The following is a 27,924-nucleotide window of genomic DNA, read 5'->3' as shown; positions in this document are numbered from 1 at the left end:
TTAAATACACACACTCACACACACCATTTGTCTTTTGGTAGGAGGGTAACTGAACTGAATGCACAATTTTAGTAACAGCAACTGCAGTTTTTGAAAACCACAAGATCTTGTCTCTTCTCGGCCACAATGTCATAGGTGATCTTGGATCCTCCTCTGGAGTCATCACTTTCCCTTATATTAAGTGCCTCTAAATGAGCTTCTTTTGCATAAGGGCGAATGAAATGCCTGTCATTTTGTGTATCTAGCACATGATATTGCCCTCGAAATGTCATACATCATCTCCACTTTTAGTCTTGTTCTAAAAAGAGACCCTGTTATGGCCTCAAATGACCTTCTGAGAGCTTTGGCCTCTTACCTCTCTGGGGCCATTGGTAATGGAAGCAAGAGCTTCTTCATAATCAACACACTTTTCAACTCACAGTATCCTTGCTCTTCCTATGGGCTCTCCCAGAACCTATTTACTGAATATAAATAAGATCAGACGATTAACCAAATTAACAGAAGAATGGAGTAAAGTGTGTTTAAGCAAAGCATTCACCCAATAAGGTTAAAATTCAACTGTGCTATAATACATCCTAGTTGACATTAAAATACACAACTAACGTGGCTTTACCCTGATGAAGACACTAAAGCTAAGGTACAAACTGAAATAGAGACCCCATGAAAGATAAAGTTCAGGTATATTAGAGCAAAACCCAGTTTTATGATAATCAAGCTGCATCATTAATTACATTAGTTAATGATGATTCATGTAGTTTGCAAGCAGAATGGTGTAGTGTTGCCCTTAAAGTGAGGAAAGAGATTCTAATTCCACCTCCAACACTTACTAGTTGGGTGAGTTATTGCTTTTGGAAAGGGTATGATAATAAATTATCCCATGACTCCACTTAACCATTCTTGCAATCCCCCACTAAAAAATAAAAATAAAAAATCAATACCTATCTTGTTAGGCTACCACTCATATGTGTGTGTATACATATATATGTTGCTTTTTAATACAATTCTTCTTCTTGACAGATCAATTTTCATATGTGTCTTTGTATTCCCAGGGTCTAGGACATAGGTGCTTAGTAAAATATTTTTTTATTCCATTATATTCCATGTCCAGAACTTGTTCTCCAATCCCCATTCCCTACCCTATCTCTCAGCTCCCAAAAAAGTAAGAGAAGAGATGCTGGAGGGGAGAGGAGAAAAAAAAAGCAATAAAGGGAGGGAGAATATGGGGGTGGAGAGGAATGATCTATATGGTGAGATACGGTAGAAAATGACCTTCTAATTATGATCAGAAGACAAATTAGAAGTCATTGTAGACTGTTCCCTGAAAACATAAGTCCAGAGCAGCTCTCTGTAGGCTGCTTTCTTCAATTCCACACTCAGTAACTGAGGATGGAGAGTTGTATTTTATATCCTTTTTTAATTTGTCCCTCATGCACTTTTAAATTTAAATTATTAAAGTCATTTTATTTGGATTTTATGGCTCATAAGTGCCAATTGCATTGAGAAAAAAAGGATTAAAAAAGAAAACCTTCAACATGGTAAACTAAGCCAAATTTAAGCTTAGCCTTTATTAAAGTATCAAAATTCTGGACTTAGTCAAGTATTAGAAACAATGAGAAACATTACCCTGCTCCTATATGACCCCATGGTAATATAGAATACTGTAGTAATTTTGGTTGCCACATCCCAAGATGTCACAATAGAATTAAGAAAGATTCAAAGATGGATACTAAAATGATTAAAGAAATAGTAAAGATTGTGTATATATATATATATATATATATAGATATAGATATAGATATAGATATATATATATATATTTATATAGATATAGATATAGATTATAGATAGATAGATAGATAGATAGATAGATAGATAGATAGATAGATAGATAATGGACTAGGAACTAGTCTTAACTAAAAAGAATATTGTATATATTTGTAATATGTTTTAATTTTCTAAAGGATTTTAACAAATATTTTCTCATTTTATCCTTGTAGAATCATATGAGGTAGAGTAGATATAATATTGTGATTTTGTTTTTCTGGTATTAAATATGAGAAAACAGATACCTAGAAAGAGAGAGGGGACATGACTTGATCTAAGTCACACAGACAGGTGATGAAAGGGTTAAAATTAGAACTCATTTCCCATGAAATCCACATTGCCTCTCAATCAAATTATGAAGAACTTGTGCACTCAGATTTTAACTAGATCCCAGGATATTAAAGCTAGGTAGCAGCTCTCAAAGATTAAAAAAGGTAAATTCAGGACAAAAAAAGGCAACGCTATTTTTCATAGCACTTAACTTATGCAACGTGCCTTAATTCATAGTATTAGTCTGAAAATATAAATGGGTTTTTAAAAGGTTTTGACAAATTCATGGATTATTTTTGTCTAAGGGGTTATAACAGAAAATCTAACTGCTTCAAGTTGATGTCAAGAAACTTAACCAAATCATCCTACAGCACATCTCTTGTTAAGTTACTATCAGAAACAAAATATGTGTATAAATTTAAGGGGTGCCCTAATGTAGTTGGTCCTGTCTTTTTATGATGGTGGGTAGGGTAGATGGGAAAAATCAAATACCACTCACTAAGGACTGCTTTGGGTTCCAGTTGAGCAACTTGAGCAACTTGAGCAACAGTTGTTTAAAGCCTTTCCTAATCCCCCAGTATTTAGCAGAGTGTTCTTTGCATATATATAGATGCTTAATATATGTTGAATGAATGAAATTAACTAGATCAGAGGTCCTTAACCTGAGGTATATGAACTTTAAAAATTAAGTATTTTGTAATGCAGGCTATTTTATCTTAATAATTTAAAAACATTCTGAGAAGCTGTCTTTTAACTTCACCAAACTGTCAATCTGTGAGTCTGTGATTCAAAAAAATATTAAGAGCCTCTGTTTTAGAAGATAGAAAAGTTAGAGTAAACTGGGGGAATGAGTTACAAAGATGAAAGGATTTTATAATTATAAAAAAAATTCCTGAGTGCCTCACCATGTTATGTCAAAACAGATCTTATTTGCTTTTAAGATAGAGGAGATAAAACTTTGTTTTATCTCCATTAGGGTGAAATAGTCTGTTTGGAAAACATCTTTTATTTCAGGGAGTCATGAGTTATTAACCTTTGGCTTTGCTGGGATGGAGGCAAGCAGAGTTCTTTGCTATTTATATGTTAAAGCCCTATTACAGATACAGTGGGAAAGTTTTACTGGAGGTCTCTGTGTGTGAGCAGCTGCAGGGTCAGATTTTCTGTATCATTGCTCTGTAATGTGTCCTCTGCTAATATGCTGTTCAAGTAGCCATGCCTTGGAGGGTTCTAAGATCAATTGGTACCTTCTTTCAAATTTGACATCTGTTAAAGTAAATTTTAACTGTCTTCACTTCAATCTAACACATTTGGATTCTTTTGTGCATTTCCCCTTTCTTAAAACAGGAAATAGATGCAATTAACTTCACTGAATTTTCCTCTGTGCATTCTCTTGAATGTTTATAAAGAATTCTACAACATTTAGACAAGTAATTGGGATAGGAACCATACATGAGATATCATTGGTATGAGAAATCCCCGGGAATGAAAGTCCCTCTATCATTGCAGGTTGCTACCTTCTTTTGAATTTATAGTTTTAGAGACTTGCCTAGATTATGCAAAAGTACAGTGACTTACTAGAGGCAGAAACTGACCTTGGATGCCTGGCTCTAAAGCACTTCTCACAGCTTTGGTATCATCCTTGACTTCTCATCTGACCCCATTCCACATACTCAATCAATTGAGAAAATATTGCTTCTAATTACAATTTAGCAGGGCTTCATGGATGCTGTCAGAGCTGTCGCTGTTAGGAAGACCCTGCTCAGTAAATACCAATGGCTCCTTATTAACTTTAGGATCAAACAAAAGTATAAACGCTTTTGCCTGGCATTTACAATTCTTTACAATCTAGTTCCTTTCTATCTTTTCAATGTCCTTATATAATGGTCTCCTCCATGCTCTTTATAGTAGGATGGATGATCCTATTTTCTCTTCCTCAAACAGTGCTCTGTGTCTCATCTCTGTTCCTTGCTTTCTTCTATCTACCTCTGTCTGGTTTCCTTCAAGATTAAGCTCAAGCACCATCTTCTGCAGGAGGTTTCTTCAGCTCTCCTCAGATGCTAGTACTGTTTCCTCCAAGGTGACCTTGCATCTTTATTGTATATGTTTTCTATATATAATATATGTCGTCTCCTCCAGCCATTAGGGTATATTTTTATAGAAAAACGTTTTACTTTTGTGTCCCTGACACGTAGAACAGTGCCTGGAATAAAGTCAGCATTTAACAAACGTGTATTTCCTTTATCAAATAATCAGCAGAAGATTAGACAAGGTTTATCTTTTTCCTGTATGACCCATATATAGTCCATTATTGCCAAGTCCTATTTCATCCTTAAATATGTCTTCTATCCTCCTGAAAGAGCAATGTGGAGGGCAAAGGAGCAGGGGATTATGTAAAGGGAGTGTTCCTTGAGAGGTCTTAACACAATATGGCTGCTTCTGGATTAAGAGGGCTATCTACCAAGTATCCCTAAGTCTCTCTATGTGATTAGGTGATTTCTTCCCTTATGCACCTTTTCATTGAGTACATTAGTAATAGGGGCAGCTAGATGATGCAGTGGAATAGACTACAAGCCTAGAGTCAAGAACTCACTGGCTGTGTGATCTGGGGCAAGCCACTTGACCCTATCTGTCTCATCTATAAAATGAGCTAGAGAAGGAAATGGCAAATCACTCCAGCATCTTTGCTAATCAAACTCAAATGGGGTTACATAGAGTCTGATATGACCAAACAACAAAATATGTTTTCACCTACTTACCCTTATCATGCACCTCTCCATTGCCCTTTGAGCAAGCTACAATTATAAATCTTTGGAGGATGTGGAATTATGTGACTCCTAATCATAGAGAATGAAACAAAGAATATTTGTGTTCTACTTTTTTTAACAATTATCAAGCATTTATTTTTTCTCTCACTTATTTTGCCCCAAATTGAGGGGAAAAAAAGAAAAAAGAAAACCTTGTAATAAACAGGCAAAGCAAATTACTTCATTGGTCATATCCAGAAATGTGTGTCTCATTTTGCATCTTGTGTCTTGGTAGCATGCTTTGTGATCAGTCTTCTATAATTGTAATTGGTCCTGCACTTAAGTCCTTGAAAGTTTTTTGTCTTTGCAATGTCCTTGTTATCTACATAGTTTTCTCGATTCTGCTTATATCACCTTGTATCAGTTCATACAAATCCTTCTAGTTTTCCCTGAAATCATAATAATATGAATACTAATGTTCAAAAGGTGGGTTTTTATATCAAAGAGGAGCCTGGAACCATTTTTAATGGCACAATACATTTTTCTCAAACAAATCAGTTCTTTGCTCTATCAGTTTCAACAACAGGAACAGGGCTAGTATTATCTATCAATTACATATTAAAATTTTATGTTAATAGTATCTGTGTTCTATTACATTGTTATTTATTTTGTTGAGTATTTCCTAATTATGTTTTCATGTGACTCAGATAGCCTTCAGGAATGTGGCAGGGTTGACCCCTGCGCTCCACCATTGGAGAACAATTTATGGCAGATTCCAACATGCAGAAAGATTTCAGGTAGGGTTTTATCTAAGGACCAAGAGAAAGGGAGGAACCTCAACAGACTGAACTAGAAGGCAGGCAAATCCATTGAAGATATGGGATACAGGGCAGGAGCAAAGGAATGAAGCCAGTTTTATCTGTTTGGTTAGGATAGATTACACTGACAGCAAATCTTCATTTTATGGCATAGCAGAGATATGGGAAGATAAATTAGTATTATTTCAAGTCTGTACAGATTCTCAGTAGTAGAAGCAAGGATGGAACAAGAATCATTATTTTCCCATTGATTTTCCCATAACTCAAATTGTACTGTCTTTTCCTAGAAAAAGTAGACATGCATTGACATGTATGCATGAGTTTATACATATCTTCAAAAATTTCCTCCTCATTCTTTTTTTTCTTTCCTTCTTCTCTTTTTCTTTTCTTTCTTTCCTCCTTCTTTCCTTTTCCTTTCTAAATCTCTCCCTTCCCTCTTTTCATTCTTGCCTACTTTCTTTTTCCCCTTCTATTTGTTGGTTTCTCATATTCCTTTTCTGTTTGCCTTTCTCTTTTTTCTTATTTCTTCCTCCCTTCTTCCTTCACTCCCTTATTTCTTTCATTAATTTCTTTAGAATCACTGTGAACATTATTTTAAAGGTCATTAATGATCCTTTACAAATGATACAGAGCTTAATCAATGTAATTTCCATTTAAATGTATATTGTTGCTGGCTTTCTAGGCCTTGTTTTCCTATTATGAAGTTGATTTTACTCAAGTCTATCAAGTGAACCAGAATAAATCATTGGCTCTATGGAATCCGCTTGTTCCACTATAGAGCAATAAGAGGAGAGACTCACTTCCATCAGAAACAATGAAAAAGGATTTCATACCTTCTCTTTTGCTGTGACTATCCCTGACCCAGAAAGCCCCACTGGGACTAATTGAGTCTCCAGAATGCTCCAGGGCATTTCCCAGAAATCTGTTGGATAACCTGGCCTATTTTATGATTTATCATTGCTATTTTTAAAGCCTAACCTGCTACTGAAAAACTTTAAACCTTAGTTTTGGGATTTGCTGCAACAAATTGTCATCTTCTTTCCAAAAATTGCCTTCTAGTAAAGTCAATGGAATATTTGTTTCCACACACTTGGCTACTACAGTGGTTAATTGTAAAGGTTATGCTGTTCCATTCTCCTTGTCTTTCAATCTCCCTGCCAGAGAAAAAGAGAAAAAAGTCATTTTGGTCTCAAGTTCTTTCTCCATTGATCCCCAGACCAATGATTTCCTCTTCCTCTCTTCAGCATCTCTTTCCCCTGCCCAAAATGTTAAATGATATTCAGAGCAGTAACTCTTTAAGGTTCTGGAGTATTGCAAAAATTCCAGGTATAAAGGTATAAGGCAGTACAGTTATGCTTTCCTCATCACGATTTTCTCTGTTGAAGTTTTGTTATATCACTAGTTAGCATAAAAAATTAATGGGAATTTGAGGAGAGTTTTGAGGAAGACAACATACAAAGGTCCATAAGTGACCCAGAAAAACTTAGAACCTCAGAAATGCATAACATATATGCTTAGTATTGTATAATATCAACATAATTCATCTTTTAATACCAAGATAATTCAGACTTCCCTGGTATGAAAAGAAGGCTACAAACTTTTACATGGACTTTCCAGATTATAGGGACACCGTACACTAAACCCTCAAAATGTGGAAGGGACGATTGTATATCATTCCTAATAAATAATTGTGCTCTCCATTCTAAATGGAAGCATTTCTCTCATACTTACAAAGAGGAATTTCTAAAATGTTAAATATACTAACATTGCATTGATTCAGAATTATCAGGAAAATTAGATATTCTGTACAAATGTGTTTCCCTAATGACATCTACTTATTCAGGTATCTCTCTATATCTGTATTTTTATCTGAATCTATAGCTATCTTTCTATAAAATTAACTTTCACACCCTTCCACATTACTTAAAGTTTGCAGTAAATAGATTAAGCTTTTCTGATGAGTCAGCCCCATTTGTAACTTTGTCAATTATTGTGCTATGTAGTCATGTTGTATTACCCTCAGGAGCTAATGAACATTTAGGACTGATTGTCTCTGTACTAAATGGCCCCAGATCACTGTTCTTTTAGAGTTTTTATAATTTTAAAATACTTTTTCTATTTATTTCCTTGCTGTCAAGTTAGTAATTGTCACTTCTTGCTGTTATCAGTGTGTCTACCTTAGCAACCCATCTAGTTTGCTGCTTGTCATGTTCTACTGATGAGGTTATCAGATCATCAAATAATAAAAGCTTGTTAAAATTTTGTCAAAAATAAAAGTAAATATGTGCTGAGTATAAACTTAAAGGACTCTTTGATACATGTTTGTTTTAGTGATATCTTATAGGTCCTTTTTGTTGATTTCCTTCTTTCCAGCTATGTTCTAAGTTTAGTTTAATTCAACAATTTTTTAAAAAGTTTCCACTATGTTCAGAGCACTGGAAAGCAGTAGAAGAGATTAAAAAGTATGCCTAAGATATAGAACTTGCCTCCATGAAGTTAATTCATTCATTCATTCAACAAACATTGTGCCAAAATAAATAGGAAATAATTAAAAGAAGGAAAGCTTTGAAAGAAAGTTTCCTGTAAAAGATAGAATTTTATTTGGGACTTAAATAAACCAAGATGCCTGTTTCAAGATGTCTGAAAGGCAGCTGAAGATGTGAGATTGGAAGTTAGGAAAGAGATTGGGGTAGGAAAAGTAGATTCGAAAATCATCAACATAAAGATGGAAATTAAACCTATCCTAATTGATGAGAACACCAAAGGGAGAGAAAAGGCCCCAGGACATGATCCTGAGGAACATATAGTTAAAGGATATGATCTAGGGACAGTCAAATAGATGGAAGAAAACAAGGAGAGCGATATCCCAAAAATATTTAGAGAAAAGACTATTAAGAAAGAGAGTGATTCACAATATCAATGGCTGCCGAGATGTCAAGAAAAATGAGATTCAGGAAAGGCCATTGAATTTGGCATTTAAAAGATTGTTTATAACTCTGGAGAAACCAGTTTCTGTGGAATGATAGTCAGAAGTCAGATTGTAAAGAGTTAAAAGAGTAGCCTGAGTGAACTAAGATTAGTTTTGTTGGCAGGATATTATTTGGTCCTGCCAAAGATAACCACAATTTTGGGGAATTAATTTAATATTCTTTAATATTCACCTCCTGTGAATAGGAAATTGTAGGATTCCCATAAATCATTTTTGTTGTATCTGAATATCTGGTGGAAAAATTAGACTATGGTATAAGAAAACAAATGCTCTTTCTCTCTATCTAATATGATCTCATTTTACATATGAGAACATGGAGACAGAAGTAAAGTGACTTGCTTGGGGCCATACATTTAGGAAGTATTATTAGATTTGAACTCAGATCTTCTTGACACCAGCCCTGATTAATTATTTCATACAGAAGGCTGAAGTAAACAAGCCCTGGCAAAAAACTAAACTGAATTTTATGCAATAATGAGGTGTAATGAAAAGAGCACTGATTCTGAAATCAGAAAACTTAGGTTCAAATGCCACCTTTGGCATTTGTGACCTATGTTATCTTGGGTATGTTGTCCTTTCCCTAGACCTGTTTTCTTCTCTATGAAAAAAGGGGAGATAAAATAGATGGTCTCTGAGGTCTTTTCCAAAAGTTTAAATAGCCCAATAAAATTATGGAGCCCATGGACTATCAAATTAAACCTGAAAAGGAAGGAAAATAAGACTAGAAAGGAAGAAAGGAAAGAAAAGAGTAAACAGTTTTATACCCTTCTATTTGCATAGTCAGATTGGGAAAATAATAACTCGAAAGGACAAAAAGCACAGGATACAGCCTAAATACGCAGATGTAACACATAAAACTATCAGTTTTTATTTTGTGTTATTGTTAAGTGCATAATAATAAGATTAACAATAACAATATTAGCCAACATTTATATAACATTTACTGTGGTACTAAGTGCTTTGTAAATATGATATCAATTGATAAAGGTAGACCATTGAAGAAGAGAGAGATATTTAGTCTCAAGAAGAGAAGATGGTTCAGGAGGTAGGAGAGGAGGAGATGGTAGCTATGTTCCAATATTTGAGAGGTGAACATATAAATGAAGACTTAGTCTTGTCCTCTTTGGCCATGGGGTATAAGATAAACACAGAATGATGGGTGCAAATGCTATATGAAGTAAGAATAAGGAAGATCAGCATCCACTAAGAAAATCAGGTTAATATTTATGGAGAGGTTGGCATATGAGTTTTATAACAAGTATATATGGGATTTCAACAATCAGAAAAATAGTTCCAAATAGCTTTCTGTTCATTGTTAAGCCAACTGCCAAATTAAAAGAAATGTGTTACTCAGAAACAGACACTTTGCTTCAGATGCGATCTGATCAGGGAAGAGTGCAACAAATTTATCATATCCTTCATTCTTGATTCTCTTCCTTCTTGTCAGACTACTTAACACATATGGCTGCAGTCTGGCTTGGTGATAGCAGCTTCAGTTTTAGCATGAGATAGCAACTATCTTTGATGGGTAAAAGAAGTGTGGGTTATGTTTTCAGGCTTATGCTTAATGCTCAGGACTTGACTTCATCATGTTAAAAGACTTAATAGTCTATGCTTCCTCTCTGATTGTGGGGGAAGCTGAGTTTTAGAAGAATCTCAAGATTTCCAAGCTTAAAGAGCTATGGTTGAAGCCTAGCCTCTTCTAGGGTAAAGAGTCATATCAAACTGCTTCTTTTTAAAAAAAATATCTATTATTAATTTTTTTCCAATTGCATATACAGCCAATTTTCAACATTCATTTTTGAAAGATTTTAAGTTCCAAAAACCTACAAATCTTAAAAGTCTTCCTGGGTTCTTTTTTTTCTGAGGCAGTTGGGGTTAAGTGACTTTCCCAGGGTCACAGAGCTAGGAAGTGTTAAGTGTCTGAGATCACATTTGAACTCAGGTCCTCCTGACTTCAGGGCTGATACTTCATTTTTCAGAGTGAACCATTCTAGTTCCAAGAACTCCTCAAAAGGTCTTTACAATATCCTTCTTACTTAATATTTTGGGAGAAGTGAATAGGAAGAAGACATGGGGTCCAGGATAGTTACTTCATTACTGTATCAAACTTCCAGTAAATAAAAATTATCTTTATCAGTGTATATTTGAAGCTAATCCGCAGTTTATAATCTTTGAGAATCACTTAGCACAATTACTTGCTCAGGTTACACAACAAATGTGTCAGAGGTTTGAATCTGGCTCTTTTGGTCTTCAAGACCAGCTTTCTATCCATTATGTCACTCTTTCTTGGATTCACATGCATTCTAGTAATATGCTCAGGGACACTGTGGTACATCTTTTTGAGATGTAATGCATCATTCTATTTAAAATCACCAGGATTCCAAGAAGCACAAAAAAAATTTTTTTTGACTGTGGAGATGATTGCTGCTTTGACTTTTCTTTAACTCTCTGTCATTAAACTTGAACTTCAAGCCATTATTTCCTTGTTGATTCATCTGAAATCCTTAAGAAAAATCCTTTAGTGGTATGTGTCATCTCATTACCAAGTCAATGGTAATTAGGTTTGGCTCCTTTAGCAAATGAGATCAAATGAGATAATATTGTAAAGAGCTTAGTACAGAACCTGGAACATAGTAGGAACTATAAACTACTTGTTTTCCTCCTTCTTTACCTCCCTCACAAAGCCAACACATTAAGAGGCAAATAAATGGTACTGTTTTTCTTTCTCAGTTAACATAGAAAATAAGTCTGTGATCAGTCTCCTGGAGGGCTCAAGGTTTAAGTAGAAATAAAATGTATTGTTAAAATTCTGAGTTCTTCCCTCACTTTAAATTTGGCATAATATCAAACCTAAAAAGTTGAAGGATGTGTGTATGTGTGTATAAGTATTTTTAATGCCTAGAACAGTGCTTGGCCATATGGCCAACATTTTAGAAATGTTTGTTAATTGATTGATTGAATAAAGCAAAAAGAAAACCAAACCAGATGTTGTTTTGTTGTTTTTTGCTTTGGATAGCAGATTGGACTAGATGACCTTCTATTTTAGTTTTTTTTCCCTGTAATTTTATTGGTATGAAGGACTCCTGGTTTGAAAATCACTCCATTTATGCAGATCAGCATCACATCTGTAACTTCTCATCTTAGAATTGCCTGGGCCATTAAGAGGGAAAATGACTTTTCCATGGTCACACAGCTACTGTGTCAGTGAAGCAGAACTTGAATCCAGTGCTTTCTCACTCTCTTCTGTCATCCTACCTCTCAGATGAACTCTCAGGCAGATCTAGAAAATGAGGGTTTTTTCACTTGAAGATCCCATTCAACTCTAAACTCTGTAAACCAGTACTTTCTTTCAACCAAAGTCCTAAAATTCTATAAAATATAAACTACATTTCCTCATTGTTAAAAAAATTAAGGAATTATGCAAAATTCTTTGACTTTGAAAGTATAAAAAATGACACTCACATGTTTTCCCCATACTAAATCACCAAAAAAGTATTGTAAGAAAACCATCTATGCATGCTTTAGCCATTTCTAATCCTATCAATCTGAGAAGGATTAGGAGAGTAGAAACTTATTTGAGATGTACAAAAAAATGCAAGTCTTTGGACAGCTTTTAAATCCTGAAAATGTCAGTTTAAAAACTATATGGAAAATTTTCAGAGAAAAGAATTATCAAGAAGGATTATTGGTCACTATTTAAAAGTTATCTTCTAAGCACTTATAAACAATGTGAGTCTAAATGTGTATTTTATAGATTAAACATCTCAATAAATAAGTACTGGCTAGAATTGGCTTCCTGCCCAAAAAAAGGAGAAAATTACAAATATGGTATAGTGCATATATCCAGAACATTCAATATGCCATTGCCTCATAGTACCACAAAATTTTAAATGGCAATAAAACCATAATCCTAGCTGCCTCACTTGGTGTTTCTCTAAAAAATATTTCTTAAAAGAACTATCTTTTTCATAATTGCATTTTTTCCTGTAAGGTAAATCTTGTCTTCTTAGAGATTCAAGGAACATATATCTTATTTTTTATGTTACAGCATCAGTTAGCATGTATTATTTATGGTTCTGTGCCAATAATGTACCAGCATATATACTGGTTCTCTGTGAGAGTTTACAGTTTATAGTAGCCATTCTAATAGAGGTAAGCACAAATGATGAAAAGCCAAATGTAAACTGGCCAGAAAGCTGTCAAATGGCAAGTATCAAGTGAATAAATTATCATAAAAACTTATATCATGACCATTTTCCACAGTTGATTTATTCAAGAAATTAGTAAAAATTAGAATAGAAAGATAGGATCTAGTGAGAAAGTTATTGAAGAAGAAATAGAATCAAAGGTAGAACTGGAAAGGACTTTATTGTTCAACTAAATGACAAGACCAAAAAAATAAAAAAGGAGGAAGAGGTATCTAAGGAAATCTAGTTTGGAGTTAGGAAGGGATACTTTGAGTAAGGAAAACTATCCTTTAACATGCTTATGTATGTGCACATGCATATGAATTATTCTTTTATGTTAGTTTGAAAAAGTTTTGAGGACTATATCTTTAAATTTGAGGAAATAACCTGCTAGGTATAGGAAGAAATTCTCTGTAGAAATTATAGTTTTATAGCAAACCTTCTGATATTGGTCCCAAGTGAAAGAACATTGGATCAAAAGGCTTTTTAAGCAGAGGACATTTCCCATTCTTGAACATTTTCCCCTCCTCCTGTTTTTAAGAAAAATTCAAGTTTAACAGTGAACCCTGAAATGGCTGTGATGGTAGAGACAGGAAAACTGAAGACAAGGGGAAAAGTGTACAAAAATGGGATGACATGAAATGAGATGACATCAATAGGAAGGAGGGTTAGTAATTCAAATAAGAACTAGAATGAAGGATCTGTCTTAGCATGTGAAAACCTGATCTATTATAAAACAATAAAATTGATGGTGTCATTTACCACTTAGATAGAACTTTTATGTAAATATATAATTTCCTGTATTTGCTTTTCTTATTGGTGCTCTGGTTATACTGACCTCACTTTAGTAAGCTAAATTTAATACAACATAGTCATTCTTGGCTTTCCTTTGGAATTGCTGTCAGCTAACTATGAAGAATTGAGAGAAAGCTGGGAAGACTTGCATGAACTGACGAAAAATGAAGGAGAATCAAAAGAACAATTCATCCATTATACAATCTCTAATTAATTCAGTGACTAGTCATGGCTTCAGTAGACTGATTGAGAAGCATGTTTCCAATCAATCAGCAAGCATTTGTTAAGTAATTGCTTTGTGTCAGGTGTAGATAGCTAGATGGCAGAAATACAAATACAATTAAAGAGACATTTTCTATGGGAGAGGAACTTATATTCTGATGGAGGAGACACAAAATACTTATAAAAATATTCAAAGAGGTACTACAAATATATATGACTGAGGTAGTACAAAGAGGTAGTAAGGCTGTATTATACTTACTGTTTCAGATATGACCACTTGTGCTGATTTATTTTTCTTGTTAATTCAAGGGAGGAATCTACTGAGGAGTATATATAGTGGGGTTGGAGAATCTTCTCCATTTGACATTGATGTCAAAAAACAAAAGAACATCCATAAAAATTTAAAATTATTATAAAGATGATTCTATATTTATCAGTAATCTTCCTTTCCTTTTCTTTTTAAATTCTTCCTTTTCCTACTAGCCAAGTCTAGTATTTTCTATACAATTTTCTCTTAGTTTTTTATTAATTTATTATTTATTATTTTTATTTTATTAAGATTTTTTAAGTAACCTGTAATTTTCAGCACATAGCCAATGTGGATATTTCTTTTGCCAATTAATAGAGGTATGCATTGAAGGCTTTACTTTAAAAAATGTCTTCAATGGGAGGAACAGGAGTCACAAATCAATTTTTTAGAACAAGGGATAATAAAAATTAAAAAAAAATTGTAATTCCTAAATGAGACTGTCTTTCCTATGGTGGCCCCTTTCATTTCAAGTATTTGTAATTTCTTCAGTGTGGGATTATAATAGGAAGTTTTCATGAATTCCTGTAACTGAAAAGAATTATTTTGTGGTTATATTCCTAATGATGAGATTTAGCTAGGTTGGTTCTTGTCTGTCTGTAAGCTATATTCAAACCTTTTTCATCTTTTGGTGGAATTTGTCTGAGCTCAGATATCAGATCTTCATCCTGAGGTATTAGAACAGGGTTTTTCTATTCATAATTGAAGTAAAATAATGGGGGAAGCCACCAATTATAATTTACTTCTGCAGTTAATTTTTAAAATCCTCTGAAATGTGACATTGCTTCTTTTCCTGGCTTGTCAGCTCTATTTGCATTGCTCTGTTTTTGTTACAATGCCTTTTTCATCCTAGGTAAGCAATAATGGTGCCAGTCATAGCCTCAGTGTTTTTGGAGCTCTTCTTGTGCCAAATGAATTGAGATTTCTCCTGCTTTGGGTTAATATGTAAGCAATGATAGGACAATTGGAGTATGGAACTGAGGTATTTTGTGTTGAATGGAGGTTATGTCACATGAATTCAAATAAATTGGATGCAGTCAGGAAAAGGAAAACAAAACAAATCAATCCCCAGAAAGAAAGGGATAAAAAGAAATCACACTCCATAAAAAAGTTTAGGTTATGGGTGCATGTTTTTCAGTCAGAAAAAAAGACCTTTCTTTAAACATCTTGTTCCTTCCAGGTGGAAGACGGAAGAGTCTGACAAGTAAAATGTTAGTTCTTTTTTTGTGCAAGGTAGAGCCATTTTTGAAAGGGGAAAAATGGACAGGAAAAAATAATTATAATTCTTTCAACCAGGGTAAACATTGCTTTTTCTCATTATAGCATTGCTGTTCAAGCTACCTTCTCCAAAACACTTCATTTAACTCTTAAAGATAAAGCAAGAGCATCTATAGTCTCTTTAAAAAAAAAAGCCTGATTAAAATAGGCATTAAACCATGATGCAACATTGCACTACTTTCTAGATTACAGGAGAATTACAAGTCTAGAATCAGATGCTTCATCCCATAAGCCTCATTTGGCTATGCACTCATGTTTTGTATTGTTAATGCAAAGAAGAGTTCTTGAATTCATATGGAGGCTATATAAAAACAATGCAAGTTGCATGTTTAGCTACAAACTATCTCTTGGTTTATTTCTGATGAGGTTAGAAAGATAAAAAATAAATGTATTAGAGAAAAATAGCCATCAAAGACTTACTGGCTGTGTGATCCTGGTCAAGTCACTTAATAATACTCTTTGCCTCAATTTTCTCATCTGTAAAATGAGCTGCAGAAGGAAATAACAAACCTTCCAGTATCTTTGCCAAGAAAAGGGGTCACAAAGAATTACATATGACTGAAAAAATGAACAACAGCAAGTACTTTTAAGGTTTGTAAAGTACTTTATATTTTATATGCACATATTATGTACAATAAATGTTTATTGAAGATATTATTTAGTCCTCACAACCACTCTTTGAGGTAGGGACTATTGTTATCCTCACTTTAAAGATGAGGAAACAAAAGTTGAGAGTAGTTATTTGACATATACACGTTTATGCAACTAAAAAAATTATTTCAGATAGAGTCAGAACTCAGGTCTTCCTGACTCCAACTCTAGGGCCTTAACACATTATACCATCTTGCTATTCAGTTACTAGCCTTGAATTAACTCTGTCATAGATATATTTGAGCATCAAATGAAGAAATATACCAATTTTGATTTGTCTTTTTAAATTGTATCTCCAGAGTTTAGCCCAGTTGTCTGACACACAGTAGTTGCTTAATAAATATTTGTCAAATGGATGGATTCCTCACTCAAAGGTTAGATCTCTATCCACTATCTGATATTGTCACTATATTCATTGAATATAAAATATCTGTTCTAATTTAGGCAAAACTTTGGTAAGAGCACCTGGCATGTTGCAATAAACATAGAGCAAAGAAAAGCTAGAGGTGGATGTCATTCAATTCTCTAGAAAAAAAAATGCTAGATTGCCCAGGAGATACTCTGACACTCCTTAGTTTTCTTCCTCAGCTGCTAGAACCCTTCTCTTCTTAAAAGTCACTGGTGGATACAGATCTATGCCATACAAAGAGACATCTGGGCCAGGAGGCCGCAGCTCTATCAAAGGGGAACTGGGATACAGATTTATCTCTTTCACCTAAACTCACCACATGACCCAAATTCTCACAGCTGCAGATATCATTCCATGAAGAACTGAGATTCTTTTAAACTGTTTTCAAGTGAAAAATCTGGATGCTTTTTGATGGCATGGGGTGAGCCCAAAGACTTAGGCTGGTGCAACCATAAAAGAATGGAGCAGATGTTAGTTAAAAGGGCAGATTCCCAAATAAATTATCTGCCTGTTGCATTTCCTGGATTCAAGATGAACTGAGTTCAGACTCTACCTGAACTAAATCTATTAGTTTCATAAACTTGTATAAGTCAGTTAACTACTTGCAGCTTTTGTTTCCTCATCTTTAAAGTGAGAATAACAATAGTCCCTACCTCACAAAATGGTTGTGAGGATTAAATAAGCATTTATCATACATAATATATGTATATAGAATATAAAAAAATTTTACAAACCTTAAAATACTAAATATTGTTGTTGTTCAGTCATTTTTATTTTTAAAAAGCATGGAGATGATCACCTAGGTTTTTGAGACACATTACCCTCAAGCCCCTCTGAATGTGACTCATGGATCAGCCAGCAGCCAAGCACAAGCTGTTGGAGTTCTGAAGGAGGAGGGGAACAGGTACTCTAGGGGAGGAGGGGACTCACACTGCAGAGATGGGGGTGGAAGGCTGAAAGCATAACGCAGGTTCTGATGGCGCACATTTTTGTGTGCGTCAACCTGCAGTTAGTCTGGCCTGCGGGGGAGAGGGGGGGCGGGTACACAGCCGCCAGAGAAGCATCTTGGATTCCTGCTGCTTTGCTTTAGCTGTTAAAGGCCATAAAGTGGAAACAAACCTGCTCTGTGAGCGAAGAAAAGATTTTTTCCCCTTCATACTGTCTGGGATTTTCAAGCTCATAAACATCAAATGCCATTCATAAATATTTATAATTCTGGGGCTGGAAGTTTCCCAGCCTATGTTTTCACAAAGAAGCATTACTTAACAGATAATAAAAACAGTGTATTTGGCTGTAATCGGATGAAACAGTGGCCTGTAGTCAGCCCTGGGTGGAATTCTCACTGTCTGGCTGCAATCATTAGCCTTGGGAAGAGCTGGACCAAATGGATGGAGATATGAGGGGGGGATAGTACCAGACATTATATTTCAGAATCAGGGTCATACTTTTCTGTACCCTCCTTTCCTTGTCGATGTATATTAGCCTGCATCCTGCCTAAGTGATGGAGAGCTCTTCTGTCTCTATTTTATGTAATTTCTAGGTTACCTAGGTCCACTACTTGTGAGAATCTATAAGCCAGACTTATAGATTTTTACCAGATAAGCCAAAGGAACCTTGAAAGAGGAGTGCTAGAGCCATGTCCTGCTGATCATTACATTTTCAACGTGAGCATTCACATTTTGGAAACGAGAAAATGCTATGAATAAATCTGGATTTGGTTTATTGTTTAATGGTTTCAGCGTATTAGAGAGCCAGTCGTTAAACGTTTGTCAGCACACCAATGGTTAAAAACTCCTTATGGAGAAGTTCTTCAAGCTCCACTCTCAATCTTTTATCTCAGATGAAATTTTTCTTTAGAACTGATTAGTGGGATTGACATTTCAGAACTGTCAGTTTTGCATTCCTGCTTTAAGGATAGCTTATACTGAAAAACAGGTACCAAACATCTGGCTTTTTTTTCCCTGGCAGAATGTTTACAGTCCTGTCTGACTGAATCATCCAACAGACGCAGTGCCATGGATTTACCGCAGAGAGCAACTGCTATAGTGGGGAATAGTGATGGAGACTTGAGAACTAGAAGAACTAGTGGGTTTATGGTGGGAGAGGGAATAAAGGAGCAAGAGGGAGCACCCTGCTTTTCTCCATCAAAATCTCATTCCTGAGTCTGTGTTATAGACTGAGATAATGGCAGGTCTCGAAAATGGATTCTGTGCTTAGAAATGAGCTTTGTGTATAGTTTCCTCAAGGGAAATGGAGAGCTTTTATTTGGAATGCTAGACAGCTACGCGTTTGATATTTCAGACGCAGGTTGGAGGGGTGAGATGATTAATGGAACTGAGCTTATGAGCTCCAGATAAAAAGGATCAGATGGGGGAGAGATGCAGATATAGATCAAGTAAGGCAGACAGGCTGTTATTAGACTGGTCTTTTAGGAAAGTAAGACCTGTGGCTAACCGGAAGCAGATTAGAAGTTCACAGTTTCATAAGCAGTCCCCAAATACAAATCACATCCCTCTTGTCTTTTCTGTGAAGATGGGAACACTCTCTCTCTCTCTCTCTTTCTCTCTCTGTCTGTCTGTCTCTGTCTCTCTGTATTTCTCTCTGTGTGTCTGTCTCTGTCTCTCTGTATTTCTGTCTCTGTCTCTCTGTCTCTGTCTTTTTCTTTCTGTCTCTCTCTTTCTCTGTCTCTCTCTGTCTCTCTTTGTCTTGTCTCTCTGTCTCTCTCTGTGTCTCTCTCTGTCTTTTTCTTTCTGTCTCTGTCTCTCTTTCTGTCTCTCTCTCTCTCTCTCTCTCTCTCTCTCTCTCTCTCTCTCTCTCTCTCTCTCTCTCTCTCTTTTCTCTCTCTCTCTCTCTCCTTCTCCCCTTCTCTCTCTTTCTCTCTCTATAATGTGAAATGTTACAAGTGAGAAGCTGTGATTCCCTAACTTCAGACAAGTTTTTATGAAATAAGGCACTTGATAAAAACAGGGCAGGATTTTTTTTGCATTAAGGGATTATTTTTTCTAGCAACATAAAAGACTTAGACATGACCTGAAGCTTTTTCTCTTAGCTAAAGGATTAGCAAGCCTGTGTTTTTAAAGTCCCCTTTAAAAGGATTCTATTTCCAAGTATTTTAAAAATTTATATGGATGCACTGGCAAAAAATAATAAACTATATTAATTTCCTCTGTTGTTATGAAATCTTGCATTATGCAGCTGGGTCTTTGCCCTACTCCCACCCCAGAGGATTTTCACTTCAGTTACATCATTTGGTTGGTGTGAAGTACTTTGTGAATGAAAAGTATAACTTAGTTGTGTCCTCCCATGATACAGATTCCAATACCACCATAGCTCCTTATCCTATGTGATTCCCAAAAAGCTTCCATTCAAATACACCAGAAGTCTGGCTCTCCTTTTAGTATCTCAGAGATGGCAGTGTAAGACTTAGGTTGACCATCTGTTATCTTTTTATGCCATTTTTTATTATTTGCCTATGATGTGATCTTTTGTGAAAACATAGGCTGGGAAGCTGGCATTCTAAATATATTATATCCCTATTTTTTCAGTCTTCTCTACCTCAATAATGTAATTTATGCCAATAATGTAATTATTGTACAATTTACCAATGATAATGTGGTCTATTCATGGCCACCATGGATCTTTTAAAATTTTTATTTGTATTTTTAATCTAAACATCAAATAAAATGGACACCTTCATATAGATAGTAGAATTTTAAAAGATTATTCATGAAACGAGTGTATTGAATTTATAGAATACAGCTTACTTTTCCTTTTAAGTATATATTGAATTCAACTTGTAGTTTTAAAAGCAGTCTTGCTTGTTTATATTTTTTCTGGTCTCTGCTGATTTTTTTTCTCTTCAATTTAAAAAAAAAAGATACTTCATTGATCCTTCTATTCCTATCCCTATGTCCTCTTGCCCTTTGTTGAAAAAGAGAAAAGTCAAGCAAAATAAATCCCTATATTAGTTAGTAGTAAAAATTTAAATCTTACTCTATATCTCAAGCCCATTCCTTTTTGTTGGGAAGTGCTTCATCATTAGTTCTCTGAAATATAGTCAATCATTGTGTTGATCAAGTTCTTTATCTTTCAAAGTTGTTTCATTTGTTTTAAAACTTTTTTAAAATAAATTTTTCCTTCTATTTCTTATTTTTATATCCCTGCAAGAGAACTACTGAAATGTAGCAATTAAGATGTAACAATTAATTTGAGAGTGCCAGTTATGTTTTGATAGATTGATCCTCGAGTTTTAATGCATTTTTTAGTTATTTTGAATATTATTTCCCTTTATATTATTGCTTCTTGGACTTATGGTCATATAGAAATGATGTTGATTTTTCTGAGTTCATTTTGAAGCCTACAAACTTGCTGAAGCTGTTAATGGTCTCGATATCTTTGCTGATTCCTTAAGATTTCCTAAATTAACCTTCTTATCATCAAAAAGAGATATTCCCCCTCCTTTACCTACATTTATGGCTTTAATTTATTTCTCTTCTCTCAGTTCTACTTCTAGCATTTCTAGAATTGTATCAAACAGTAGTGAAGAGAATATATATTCTTCCTAACTCCTACAATTTTTGGGAAAACGTGTAGTATATGCATTGTATATGATACTTGTTTTGGTTTCAGATAAATCCTTTTTACAATATTATAAAAGATCCATCTATACCTATACTTAGAGTCTTTTAGCATAAATGAATGTTATCTTTTTTCCTCATCTCGAAATAATCATATATTTGGGGATGTTTTAAAGTTGTTTTTCTTATCAAGTTTTTAATCATTGTATAAATTGTTCTCCATTTTCTGCTTACTTTCCTCTGCATCAGTTCTTACATGTCTCCTCAGATTTCTCTGAAACACTGCATTTCATTCTTCCTTAGGACATAATAGAAAGTGTTCTTGGGATATCCGATTATGTTCACATATCATAATATATTTAGTCATTCCCCAATAGAACAGACCACCACCATAAGTCTTTTTATTATTAATCTTTTTATTACAAAAAAGTTTATTGGGGAAGATTATTTGCCAGTTAATTTTTCTGGGACCATGAGAGGCCATGATTTGAAATGACATAATATGACTGAAAAAAATTTATTAAAGAGACGGGCCTTTATATAAAAAAAAAGCAATTTTGACATAATTAAAGTACTGCATCATTTTCCAAAAGCAATTTAGCCAAATCTCTTCCTACTACTCAATCCTAAACCTAATTTTCTATCTACTTACAATACATAAACTTAATTCAATCATCTGTTTGTCTAGCCACATGTTATAGATTGAGCAATAGCCATTTTCCATGGACTTTGTTTTTATGCTGTGGATAGACTATTCTTTCTTATATTACTGAGGATTCTACTAAGGACAGTTTATAGTATTTCAGTGCTCAGTGAAGTTAGTTGTTGTTGTCCTTTGTCCTTGGTTGTTGAAGAGGACCAGGACATCAGGGAGGTGATGCTATGACATGCAAGTGAGTTGGATTTAAGTGAGGGTCACCTCCAGAGCCATCTGAGTCCAATGGCAAGATATAGATCAGGAGGACTAGAAATAGTCCTTCAATGAAAATAGCACAATGTCATCTGTGAATAAGATCATTTATGGAAACCCATTATCAATTGGAAATATTTACTTTGTTTGCATCTTATATTTTCATGACCCTGGTAACAGTGATGACTTATTTTAATGGTTCATTTGCTGTGACAGCTGTCCTCACATTGTACCCTGGTGGCTACCCTGTTGTCATTGTTTTAAGGGGACTGAGGAAGTAACTTCCACCAAGTTTTTGGCTTAAAAGATTGAAGAAAGGAAAAATGAATCTCACCAAAAAAAAAAAAAAATGATCAGCCTTATTCTTTGAGGGATGGTTGGAAAGTTGAACTATCAATAAACTGACAGTTTCAGAAGATTTATAGCTAACATTTGCATAAGACTCTTAAGGTTTATAAAGTGTCTTACACACTTCTCATTTTATTCTTACAAATGCCCTATTGTACTTGCAATAAGGTTTTCTAGGGATATAGCTCCAAAGGGATGCCTATTGACCTGGATTTAGAGACTTGGGGAGAAGATTTTACATAGGCATAGTATACTCTTGCAATGTACCTGGAAACACCACACTTCATTGTTGCAAAATGTACTAATCTTGAGGAATAAACTCATAATGTTCCCCTGTAGGGGTTTTAAAGGGAGTATAGGGACCTATGAAGAAGAAAAAGATTATTTGAACAATAGGAAAAAGATTGAATCTAAAGGTGAAACTAATATGGTAACCAATTTTTAAAATCCAATGAAATTCTAATGAGAATTTTAATTATAGCAGAAATTCTTAACTTAGGATCCATGGATTCCCCATGTATCTAGAAATATGTTTCAAAAGTCAGTGACCTTGGATTAGAAAAGAAAAATTATCTTTTAATTTTCATTAGCCTTTGTTGTCTTTATAAACTTATGTATTTTTTAATGCCTTCAAAATATTCTGAGAAGACTGCCCCCAAAAGTTCATGACACACCAAAGTTAAGAACCCCTGGGATAATATAAATGAGGGAGTTGGGTATCTACATTTTTCAAATCAGATTTTGTGATTATGTTCTAAAAAATAGGTCTAGGAAAAGGAATTTCTTAGGAGAGAACATCTATAAAAATCTTTACAATTATACACCTCTACCGTATTCCCCCCACACAAATTTTCTTATGATTTAAAATTTCCCAAATTGTGGCTATTTGCCTTTTATTTTAAACCTGAATTTTAAGTGAGGCACCTGAAATGCTCTTCAATTACCCTTTTTGGAAGCAGCATACTAGCTTGCTATGGAAACAGGCAGCAAATACTAGGAAGACACAGGAAGACTTTAACAATTACCTACCTACCTGTGTTATTTAATTATATTCACTTTTCAGAAGAAGCCTTGTATGGATATAAAGTTGATTTCAACAAGCATTTATTAAGCACAAGCTTTGTGCGAGGCAGTAGAAATCTGAAGACAAAGGGGGAAAAAAGTTCCTGACTGCAAGGAACTGTCCTTATTTGTGTGAACTTGGACAATCACCTGGCCTTTTTGAGTATTCTCACTTCTACGTAAAATAAGAAAATTGAACAAAATAGAGTTATAAGAATATTTCCAAAACTAAATCTGGTTCATTGTACTGGGGAGAAATTTCCAAAGATATACAAGTGCAGGATAACTTGAGCAGGGAGAGCGCAATGCCATACTAATGAAGTCAATCAGGAGGTAACCATACTAGTCCAAGAAAAATTGCTTTTTCCTTATTTCATCCTGAATAGCAATTTCTAATTTAAGATTTTAAAATTTAAAGAATTAATTAGGTTAGTATTTTTAGGGGTTTTCTCCCTCAGTCCAGAATCTTCGGCCAGTGATTGATTTAAAGTAACTAGAGTAGATTTAATTAGCAGGAAATTCCACCCATCGTGTGGCTCAATTCATTCAGTATTTTATACGAATAATACTTCTTTGAGGGCTTTAATTTAACCATGACTTCCCAATTCACCCAAGGGAATAAGTAACATTGATATAAATACCCAGAAGTACAGGGCAGCAGAAGGACAACATGTTCTGTTCAGCTACTGCAAGTTCTTGGCAGATGAGCTAAAGATATGGCCACTTTTAACCCAAGTTTGTGGTACAATGACAATCTGCTGTCCCACAAGGGACACCGGAACTTCCTGGCATTGGGTCAGTCAGCCATATGCCGAGAGACCTGGAGGCCAGCAGGGCACCTGGCAATCACAGCCCCATTATCCAATACCTCTGTCCTGTATTTCCAGAGTTTAAGAAAGGCATTGTTAGATGAATATATTTGGCACTTAGGACTCTATGAACTATTACCCCATCAAATACATAATTTGTGGAAGTCCTCTCCCAAAACCTGACCCCTCTATTTTCACATTTGGCAAAAAGGAGTGAAAGTTAAAGTCGATTAGAACGTTAATCTTCCTGATTATCAACATGGCTATCTACCTTGAGCCTTAGGTTTGGGAGCAATTGATAGATGCTACTCATTTAATTTTGAGGACAGTAAACAGATTTGTAAAAAAAAAAATTTACTTTTTTCATCAAATATAGAGTCCCAGGAGTTTTCTGATTAATGTTCAAAAGTAGATTTGAATAGAGTCAGAGCATCCCTTTAAATTTAGGGATAAATAGTGTCCTTTTGTAAGGGTTGAGTTGAGTTACTCAAAATAATGACTTGAGAACAGCATAACTGATATACTTTGGGAGGGTGGGGTGAAGGAAGAGAAGGCAACCAGAGTTGCCTAAGTTCATATAATTAACAAGTGTCTGATGGCACATTTGAAATTCCAGAGCCAGTGCACTATTCACTGTTCCAGTTAATACACTTTTCAGTTTGATCTATATTATTAATACCTTCTCTATCACTTTCTAAACATTTGACAGTCAACAAAACAATAAACCAAATCTGTTTTATTAAATTTGTTCATACTGAATATTTAATAACAAGTTCCAATCAAGCTGGCGCCAGCATACTCCTGACTGAGTCCCATTCAACTATTATAGAGTAGATGATTATATAAGTTAGGGAACTACTTTTTTTTAGAAAAACGTATAAATTGAGTTGAAGTGAATGAGGAGTATAATGAGGAAGTTATTTAGTTTTATCTCCATTTTATATAGATATTTACAGTATCTAAATAAAAATAAATTTGGTTAATTGATCTATTTCATAACTAGATTTTCTGGAAGGATATTAAATAGTAAATGAAGGCTGTATTGCCTTAGTGTTTGGCAACTGGGCTAGTCTCATTGTATTGGAAAAGATGAAAGAATTTGGTATAATGGATAAAGGACTAGACCTGGATTCCAATTGCACTTTACATGCCCTCCTAGTGCCCTGGAAACTGTCTAAGGTGATAAATTGCAGAGAAAGTTTTAACCTTCATTGGTACAAAGAAGGGGTTCCCTAGACCAGTGAAATCTTAAATCCAGCTTCAACTCCCCCTCCAAAAATGTCTTTTCAATTATTCAAATCATATGACACACAGCAACTATCTTTAATAATTCTAAATTAACTTCAGTTCAGAGGCCAAGAGATTTTTGTTTCATTTACTTATTTTTCTATTTCATTAAAAATATTGCTTTTAGAACTTACAGAATCATAAAATCACTAGCTAGGGATGACTTTAGAAAGCTTATCCCCTCATTTTACAGTTGGGAAAATTGGGCCCCAGAGAAATAAAATTATTTGACTAGATTTACATTTTGTTAGTGACAGAATTGGGACTAAAACTTGAAAGCCTAATGACCTTTAGTTAAAGCTATGTTACTCTCACTGAGGACTGATGAAGCAATACCAAGGGAAACCTTGACATTGACATATAATTTAAACCCTAAATCACTGTTTTTGAGTACTGTCATCAGTTAAGTGAATTCCTTTTGGAAATATACCTTCTTATTTGTCTTCCATATTTATATTTTTAATTCAGAGATCAAACTACTTTATCCTAAAGTTTGAATATCTTGGAATAAAGACTTTATATGGGCAGGAAAATCATGAATTTGCCTGTGGTAAAGTGGAGAGAGTGTCAAGCATGGAGTCAGAAAGACTCATCTTCCTGAATTCAAACATGCCCTCTGACACTTATTAGCTATGTGACTCTGGGCACTCTGTTGACCTCTGTCTCCTAATCTGTAGAATGAGCTGGAAAAGTAAATGGCAAACCACTCTAGTATCTTTGCCAAGAAAGCTCCAAACAGGAGAATTCACAAAGAATCAGATATGATTGAATAACAACAATAAAAACCATATGGATATAGTATAATGATCAAATCTAATCCTGTCTCTATCAGTGCTCATTTTATGAGTGCACCAGGAAATTTGGTTTCTTCAACTTTGCCTTTAGTTGTTCTCTTTTTTTAAGTCTACTTCTATCCATCAGGCCAGTGAGAGCTGTCTCTCAGGCCTCTGGTCCAGTTCCAACTAGCTCTCCAAGAAACACTACCATTTTTCAGGTTCAGGTTGAAATTGCTTCCCTACAGGTAGTTCTCCAGTACTCTAAGCTGGTAACTATGTTCTTCTTGGTCCTTTTACCCATAGTTATTTTTTTTCCCAATTAGTTTCTTTCCTTTGTATTTAGCTATAATCATCCTTAAGAATATGTGGAATATGTGACTTATTTGTTGCAATTTCCCTCATTGGTATTACTTGAGATCATATGAAAAAGAACAAAGTCTTCCATAGCACAATAAGAGAATTTTGATAGAACTGTCTCTAAGGGAGGTAACATTAACATAAATGTGTTTTTAAGTATATTTACATATATAATATATATATATATACATATATACACATACATATGTACTATTTATACACACACACACACACACACACACACACACACACACATATATTATAGGCAATGGGAAGGGTAAAAAGAGGAGACATCAAGAAGGTACTGGTCTACCTCAGAGTTGGAAAAAGGAAGGAAAACCCTGCCAAAAATTCAGGTAAACAGGTACTAAAGACAAAATTTGCTTGCTGAGTCCAGCAGTAAGAATGGAAAAGACAATAGTTCTGAAGTTAAAGAATCTGATTTAAAATTCTGCATCTGACACTGCCTAAGTGACATTAAACAAATCATTTGAGACCCTGAGGATTCAGTTTCCTCATCTGTAAAATGTAGGGATGAAATCCAACGATCTTTCTAGCTAAGACCTAAGATTCCATGCACAGGGCTACTTAATTTTAGATCAGATGCACACAGTAGGTGCTTAATAAATGTTTGTTGAGCTGAATTCAATTGGATTTCTAAATTGCTCTCTTCCAGCTTCTGTCATGAAATATTTTGGCTTGGTATGAATCAGTCAACACTCAAATCAATTTGTGTGGGTTCTGCTTTATGAGGTATTCCCTTTCTTAGGAAAAAAAAACAGGCCCCTGGGCCTATTGCTAGTTTGAATAATAGTTGAAGAAATACCTAATTAAGAAAGCAAATCAGCTACTAAAATATCACAATAATACAACTTAAAATTAACACTTATCATTATTGTTAGTAGTAGTACTAGTTTGATTATCCATGTCTTGTTCCTCTTCATTAATGTGGGTGATTGAGAGTTGGCAGGATATAATTTTCTCTTTTCTTTTGGAAATTCTTGCAGTTCAAGAGTATTTTGAAGTCTATTCTATCAGGCTCTTCTAGAACAGATTCCATTGCATTTAAAATGTTGTTTTTTTTTTTTTTCAGAGAAGAAAAAAATAACATTTCTATAGCATAAGTGCTGTGGCCTATAGGAGGCCTTTCCATATCTCTACCTGTTTGTGCTCATTCCCTCATGAAATAACTTAGCATTACTTTGTATTTATTTATTTGTGTATGTGTATATTTTGTTCCTCCTGTAGTAGATTATAGGCCTCTTAAGGTATTTCAAGTACCTAGAATTTTGTCTGGCACA

The 27,924-nt window shown here is 34.6% G+C and overlaps 1 protein-coding gene across 1 annotated transcript in view; it reads left to right on the top strand.

The window, feature by feature from the left end:
* MTCL1 (microtubule crosslinking factor 1) overlaps positions 1 to 27,924 on the top strand; it is a 159,191-nt gene that overhangs the window by 57,731 nt on the left and 73,536 nt on the right.

The sequence above is a fragment of the Sminthopsis crassicaudata genome, chromosome 1 (assembly GCF_048593235.1).
Source record: "Sminthopsis crassicaudata isolate SCR6 chromosome 1, ASM4859323v1, whole genome shotgun sequence".
In the NCBI taxonomy this organism is placed as follows: Eukaryota; Metazoa; Chordata; class Mammalia; order Dasyuromorphia; family Dasyuridae; genus Sminthopsis; species Sminthopsis crassicaudata.
Note: the sequence above shows the minus strand (reverse complement) of the source record. Positions and strands in the feature narration are given on the sequence as shown.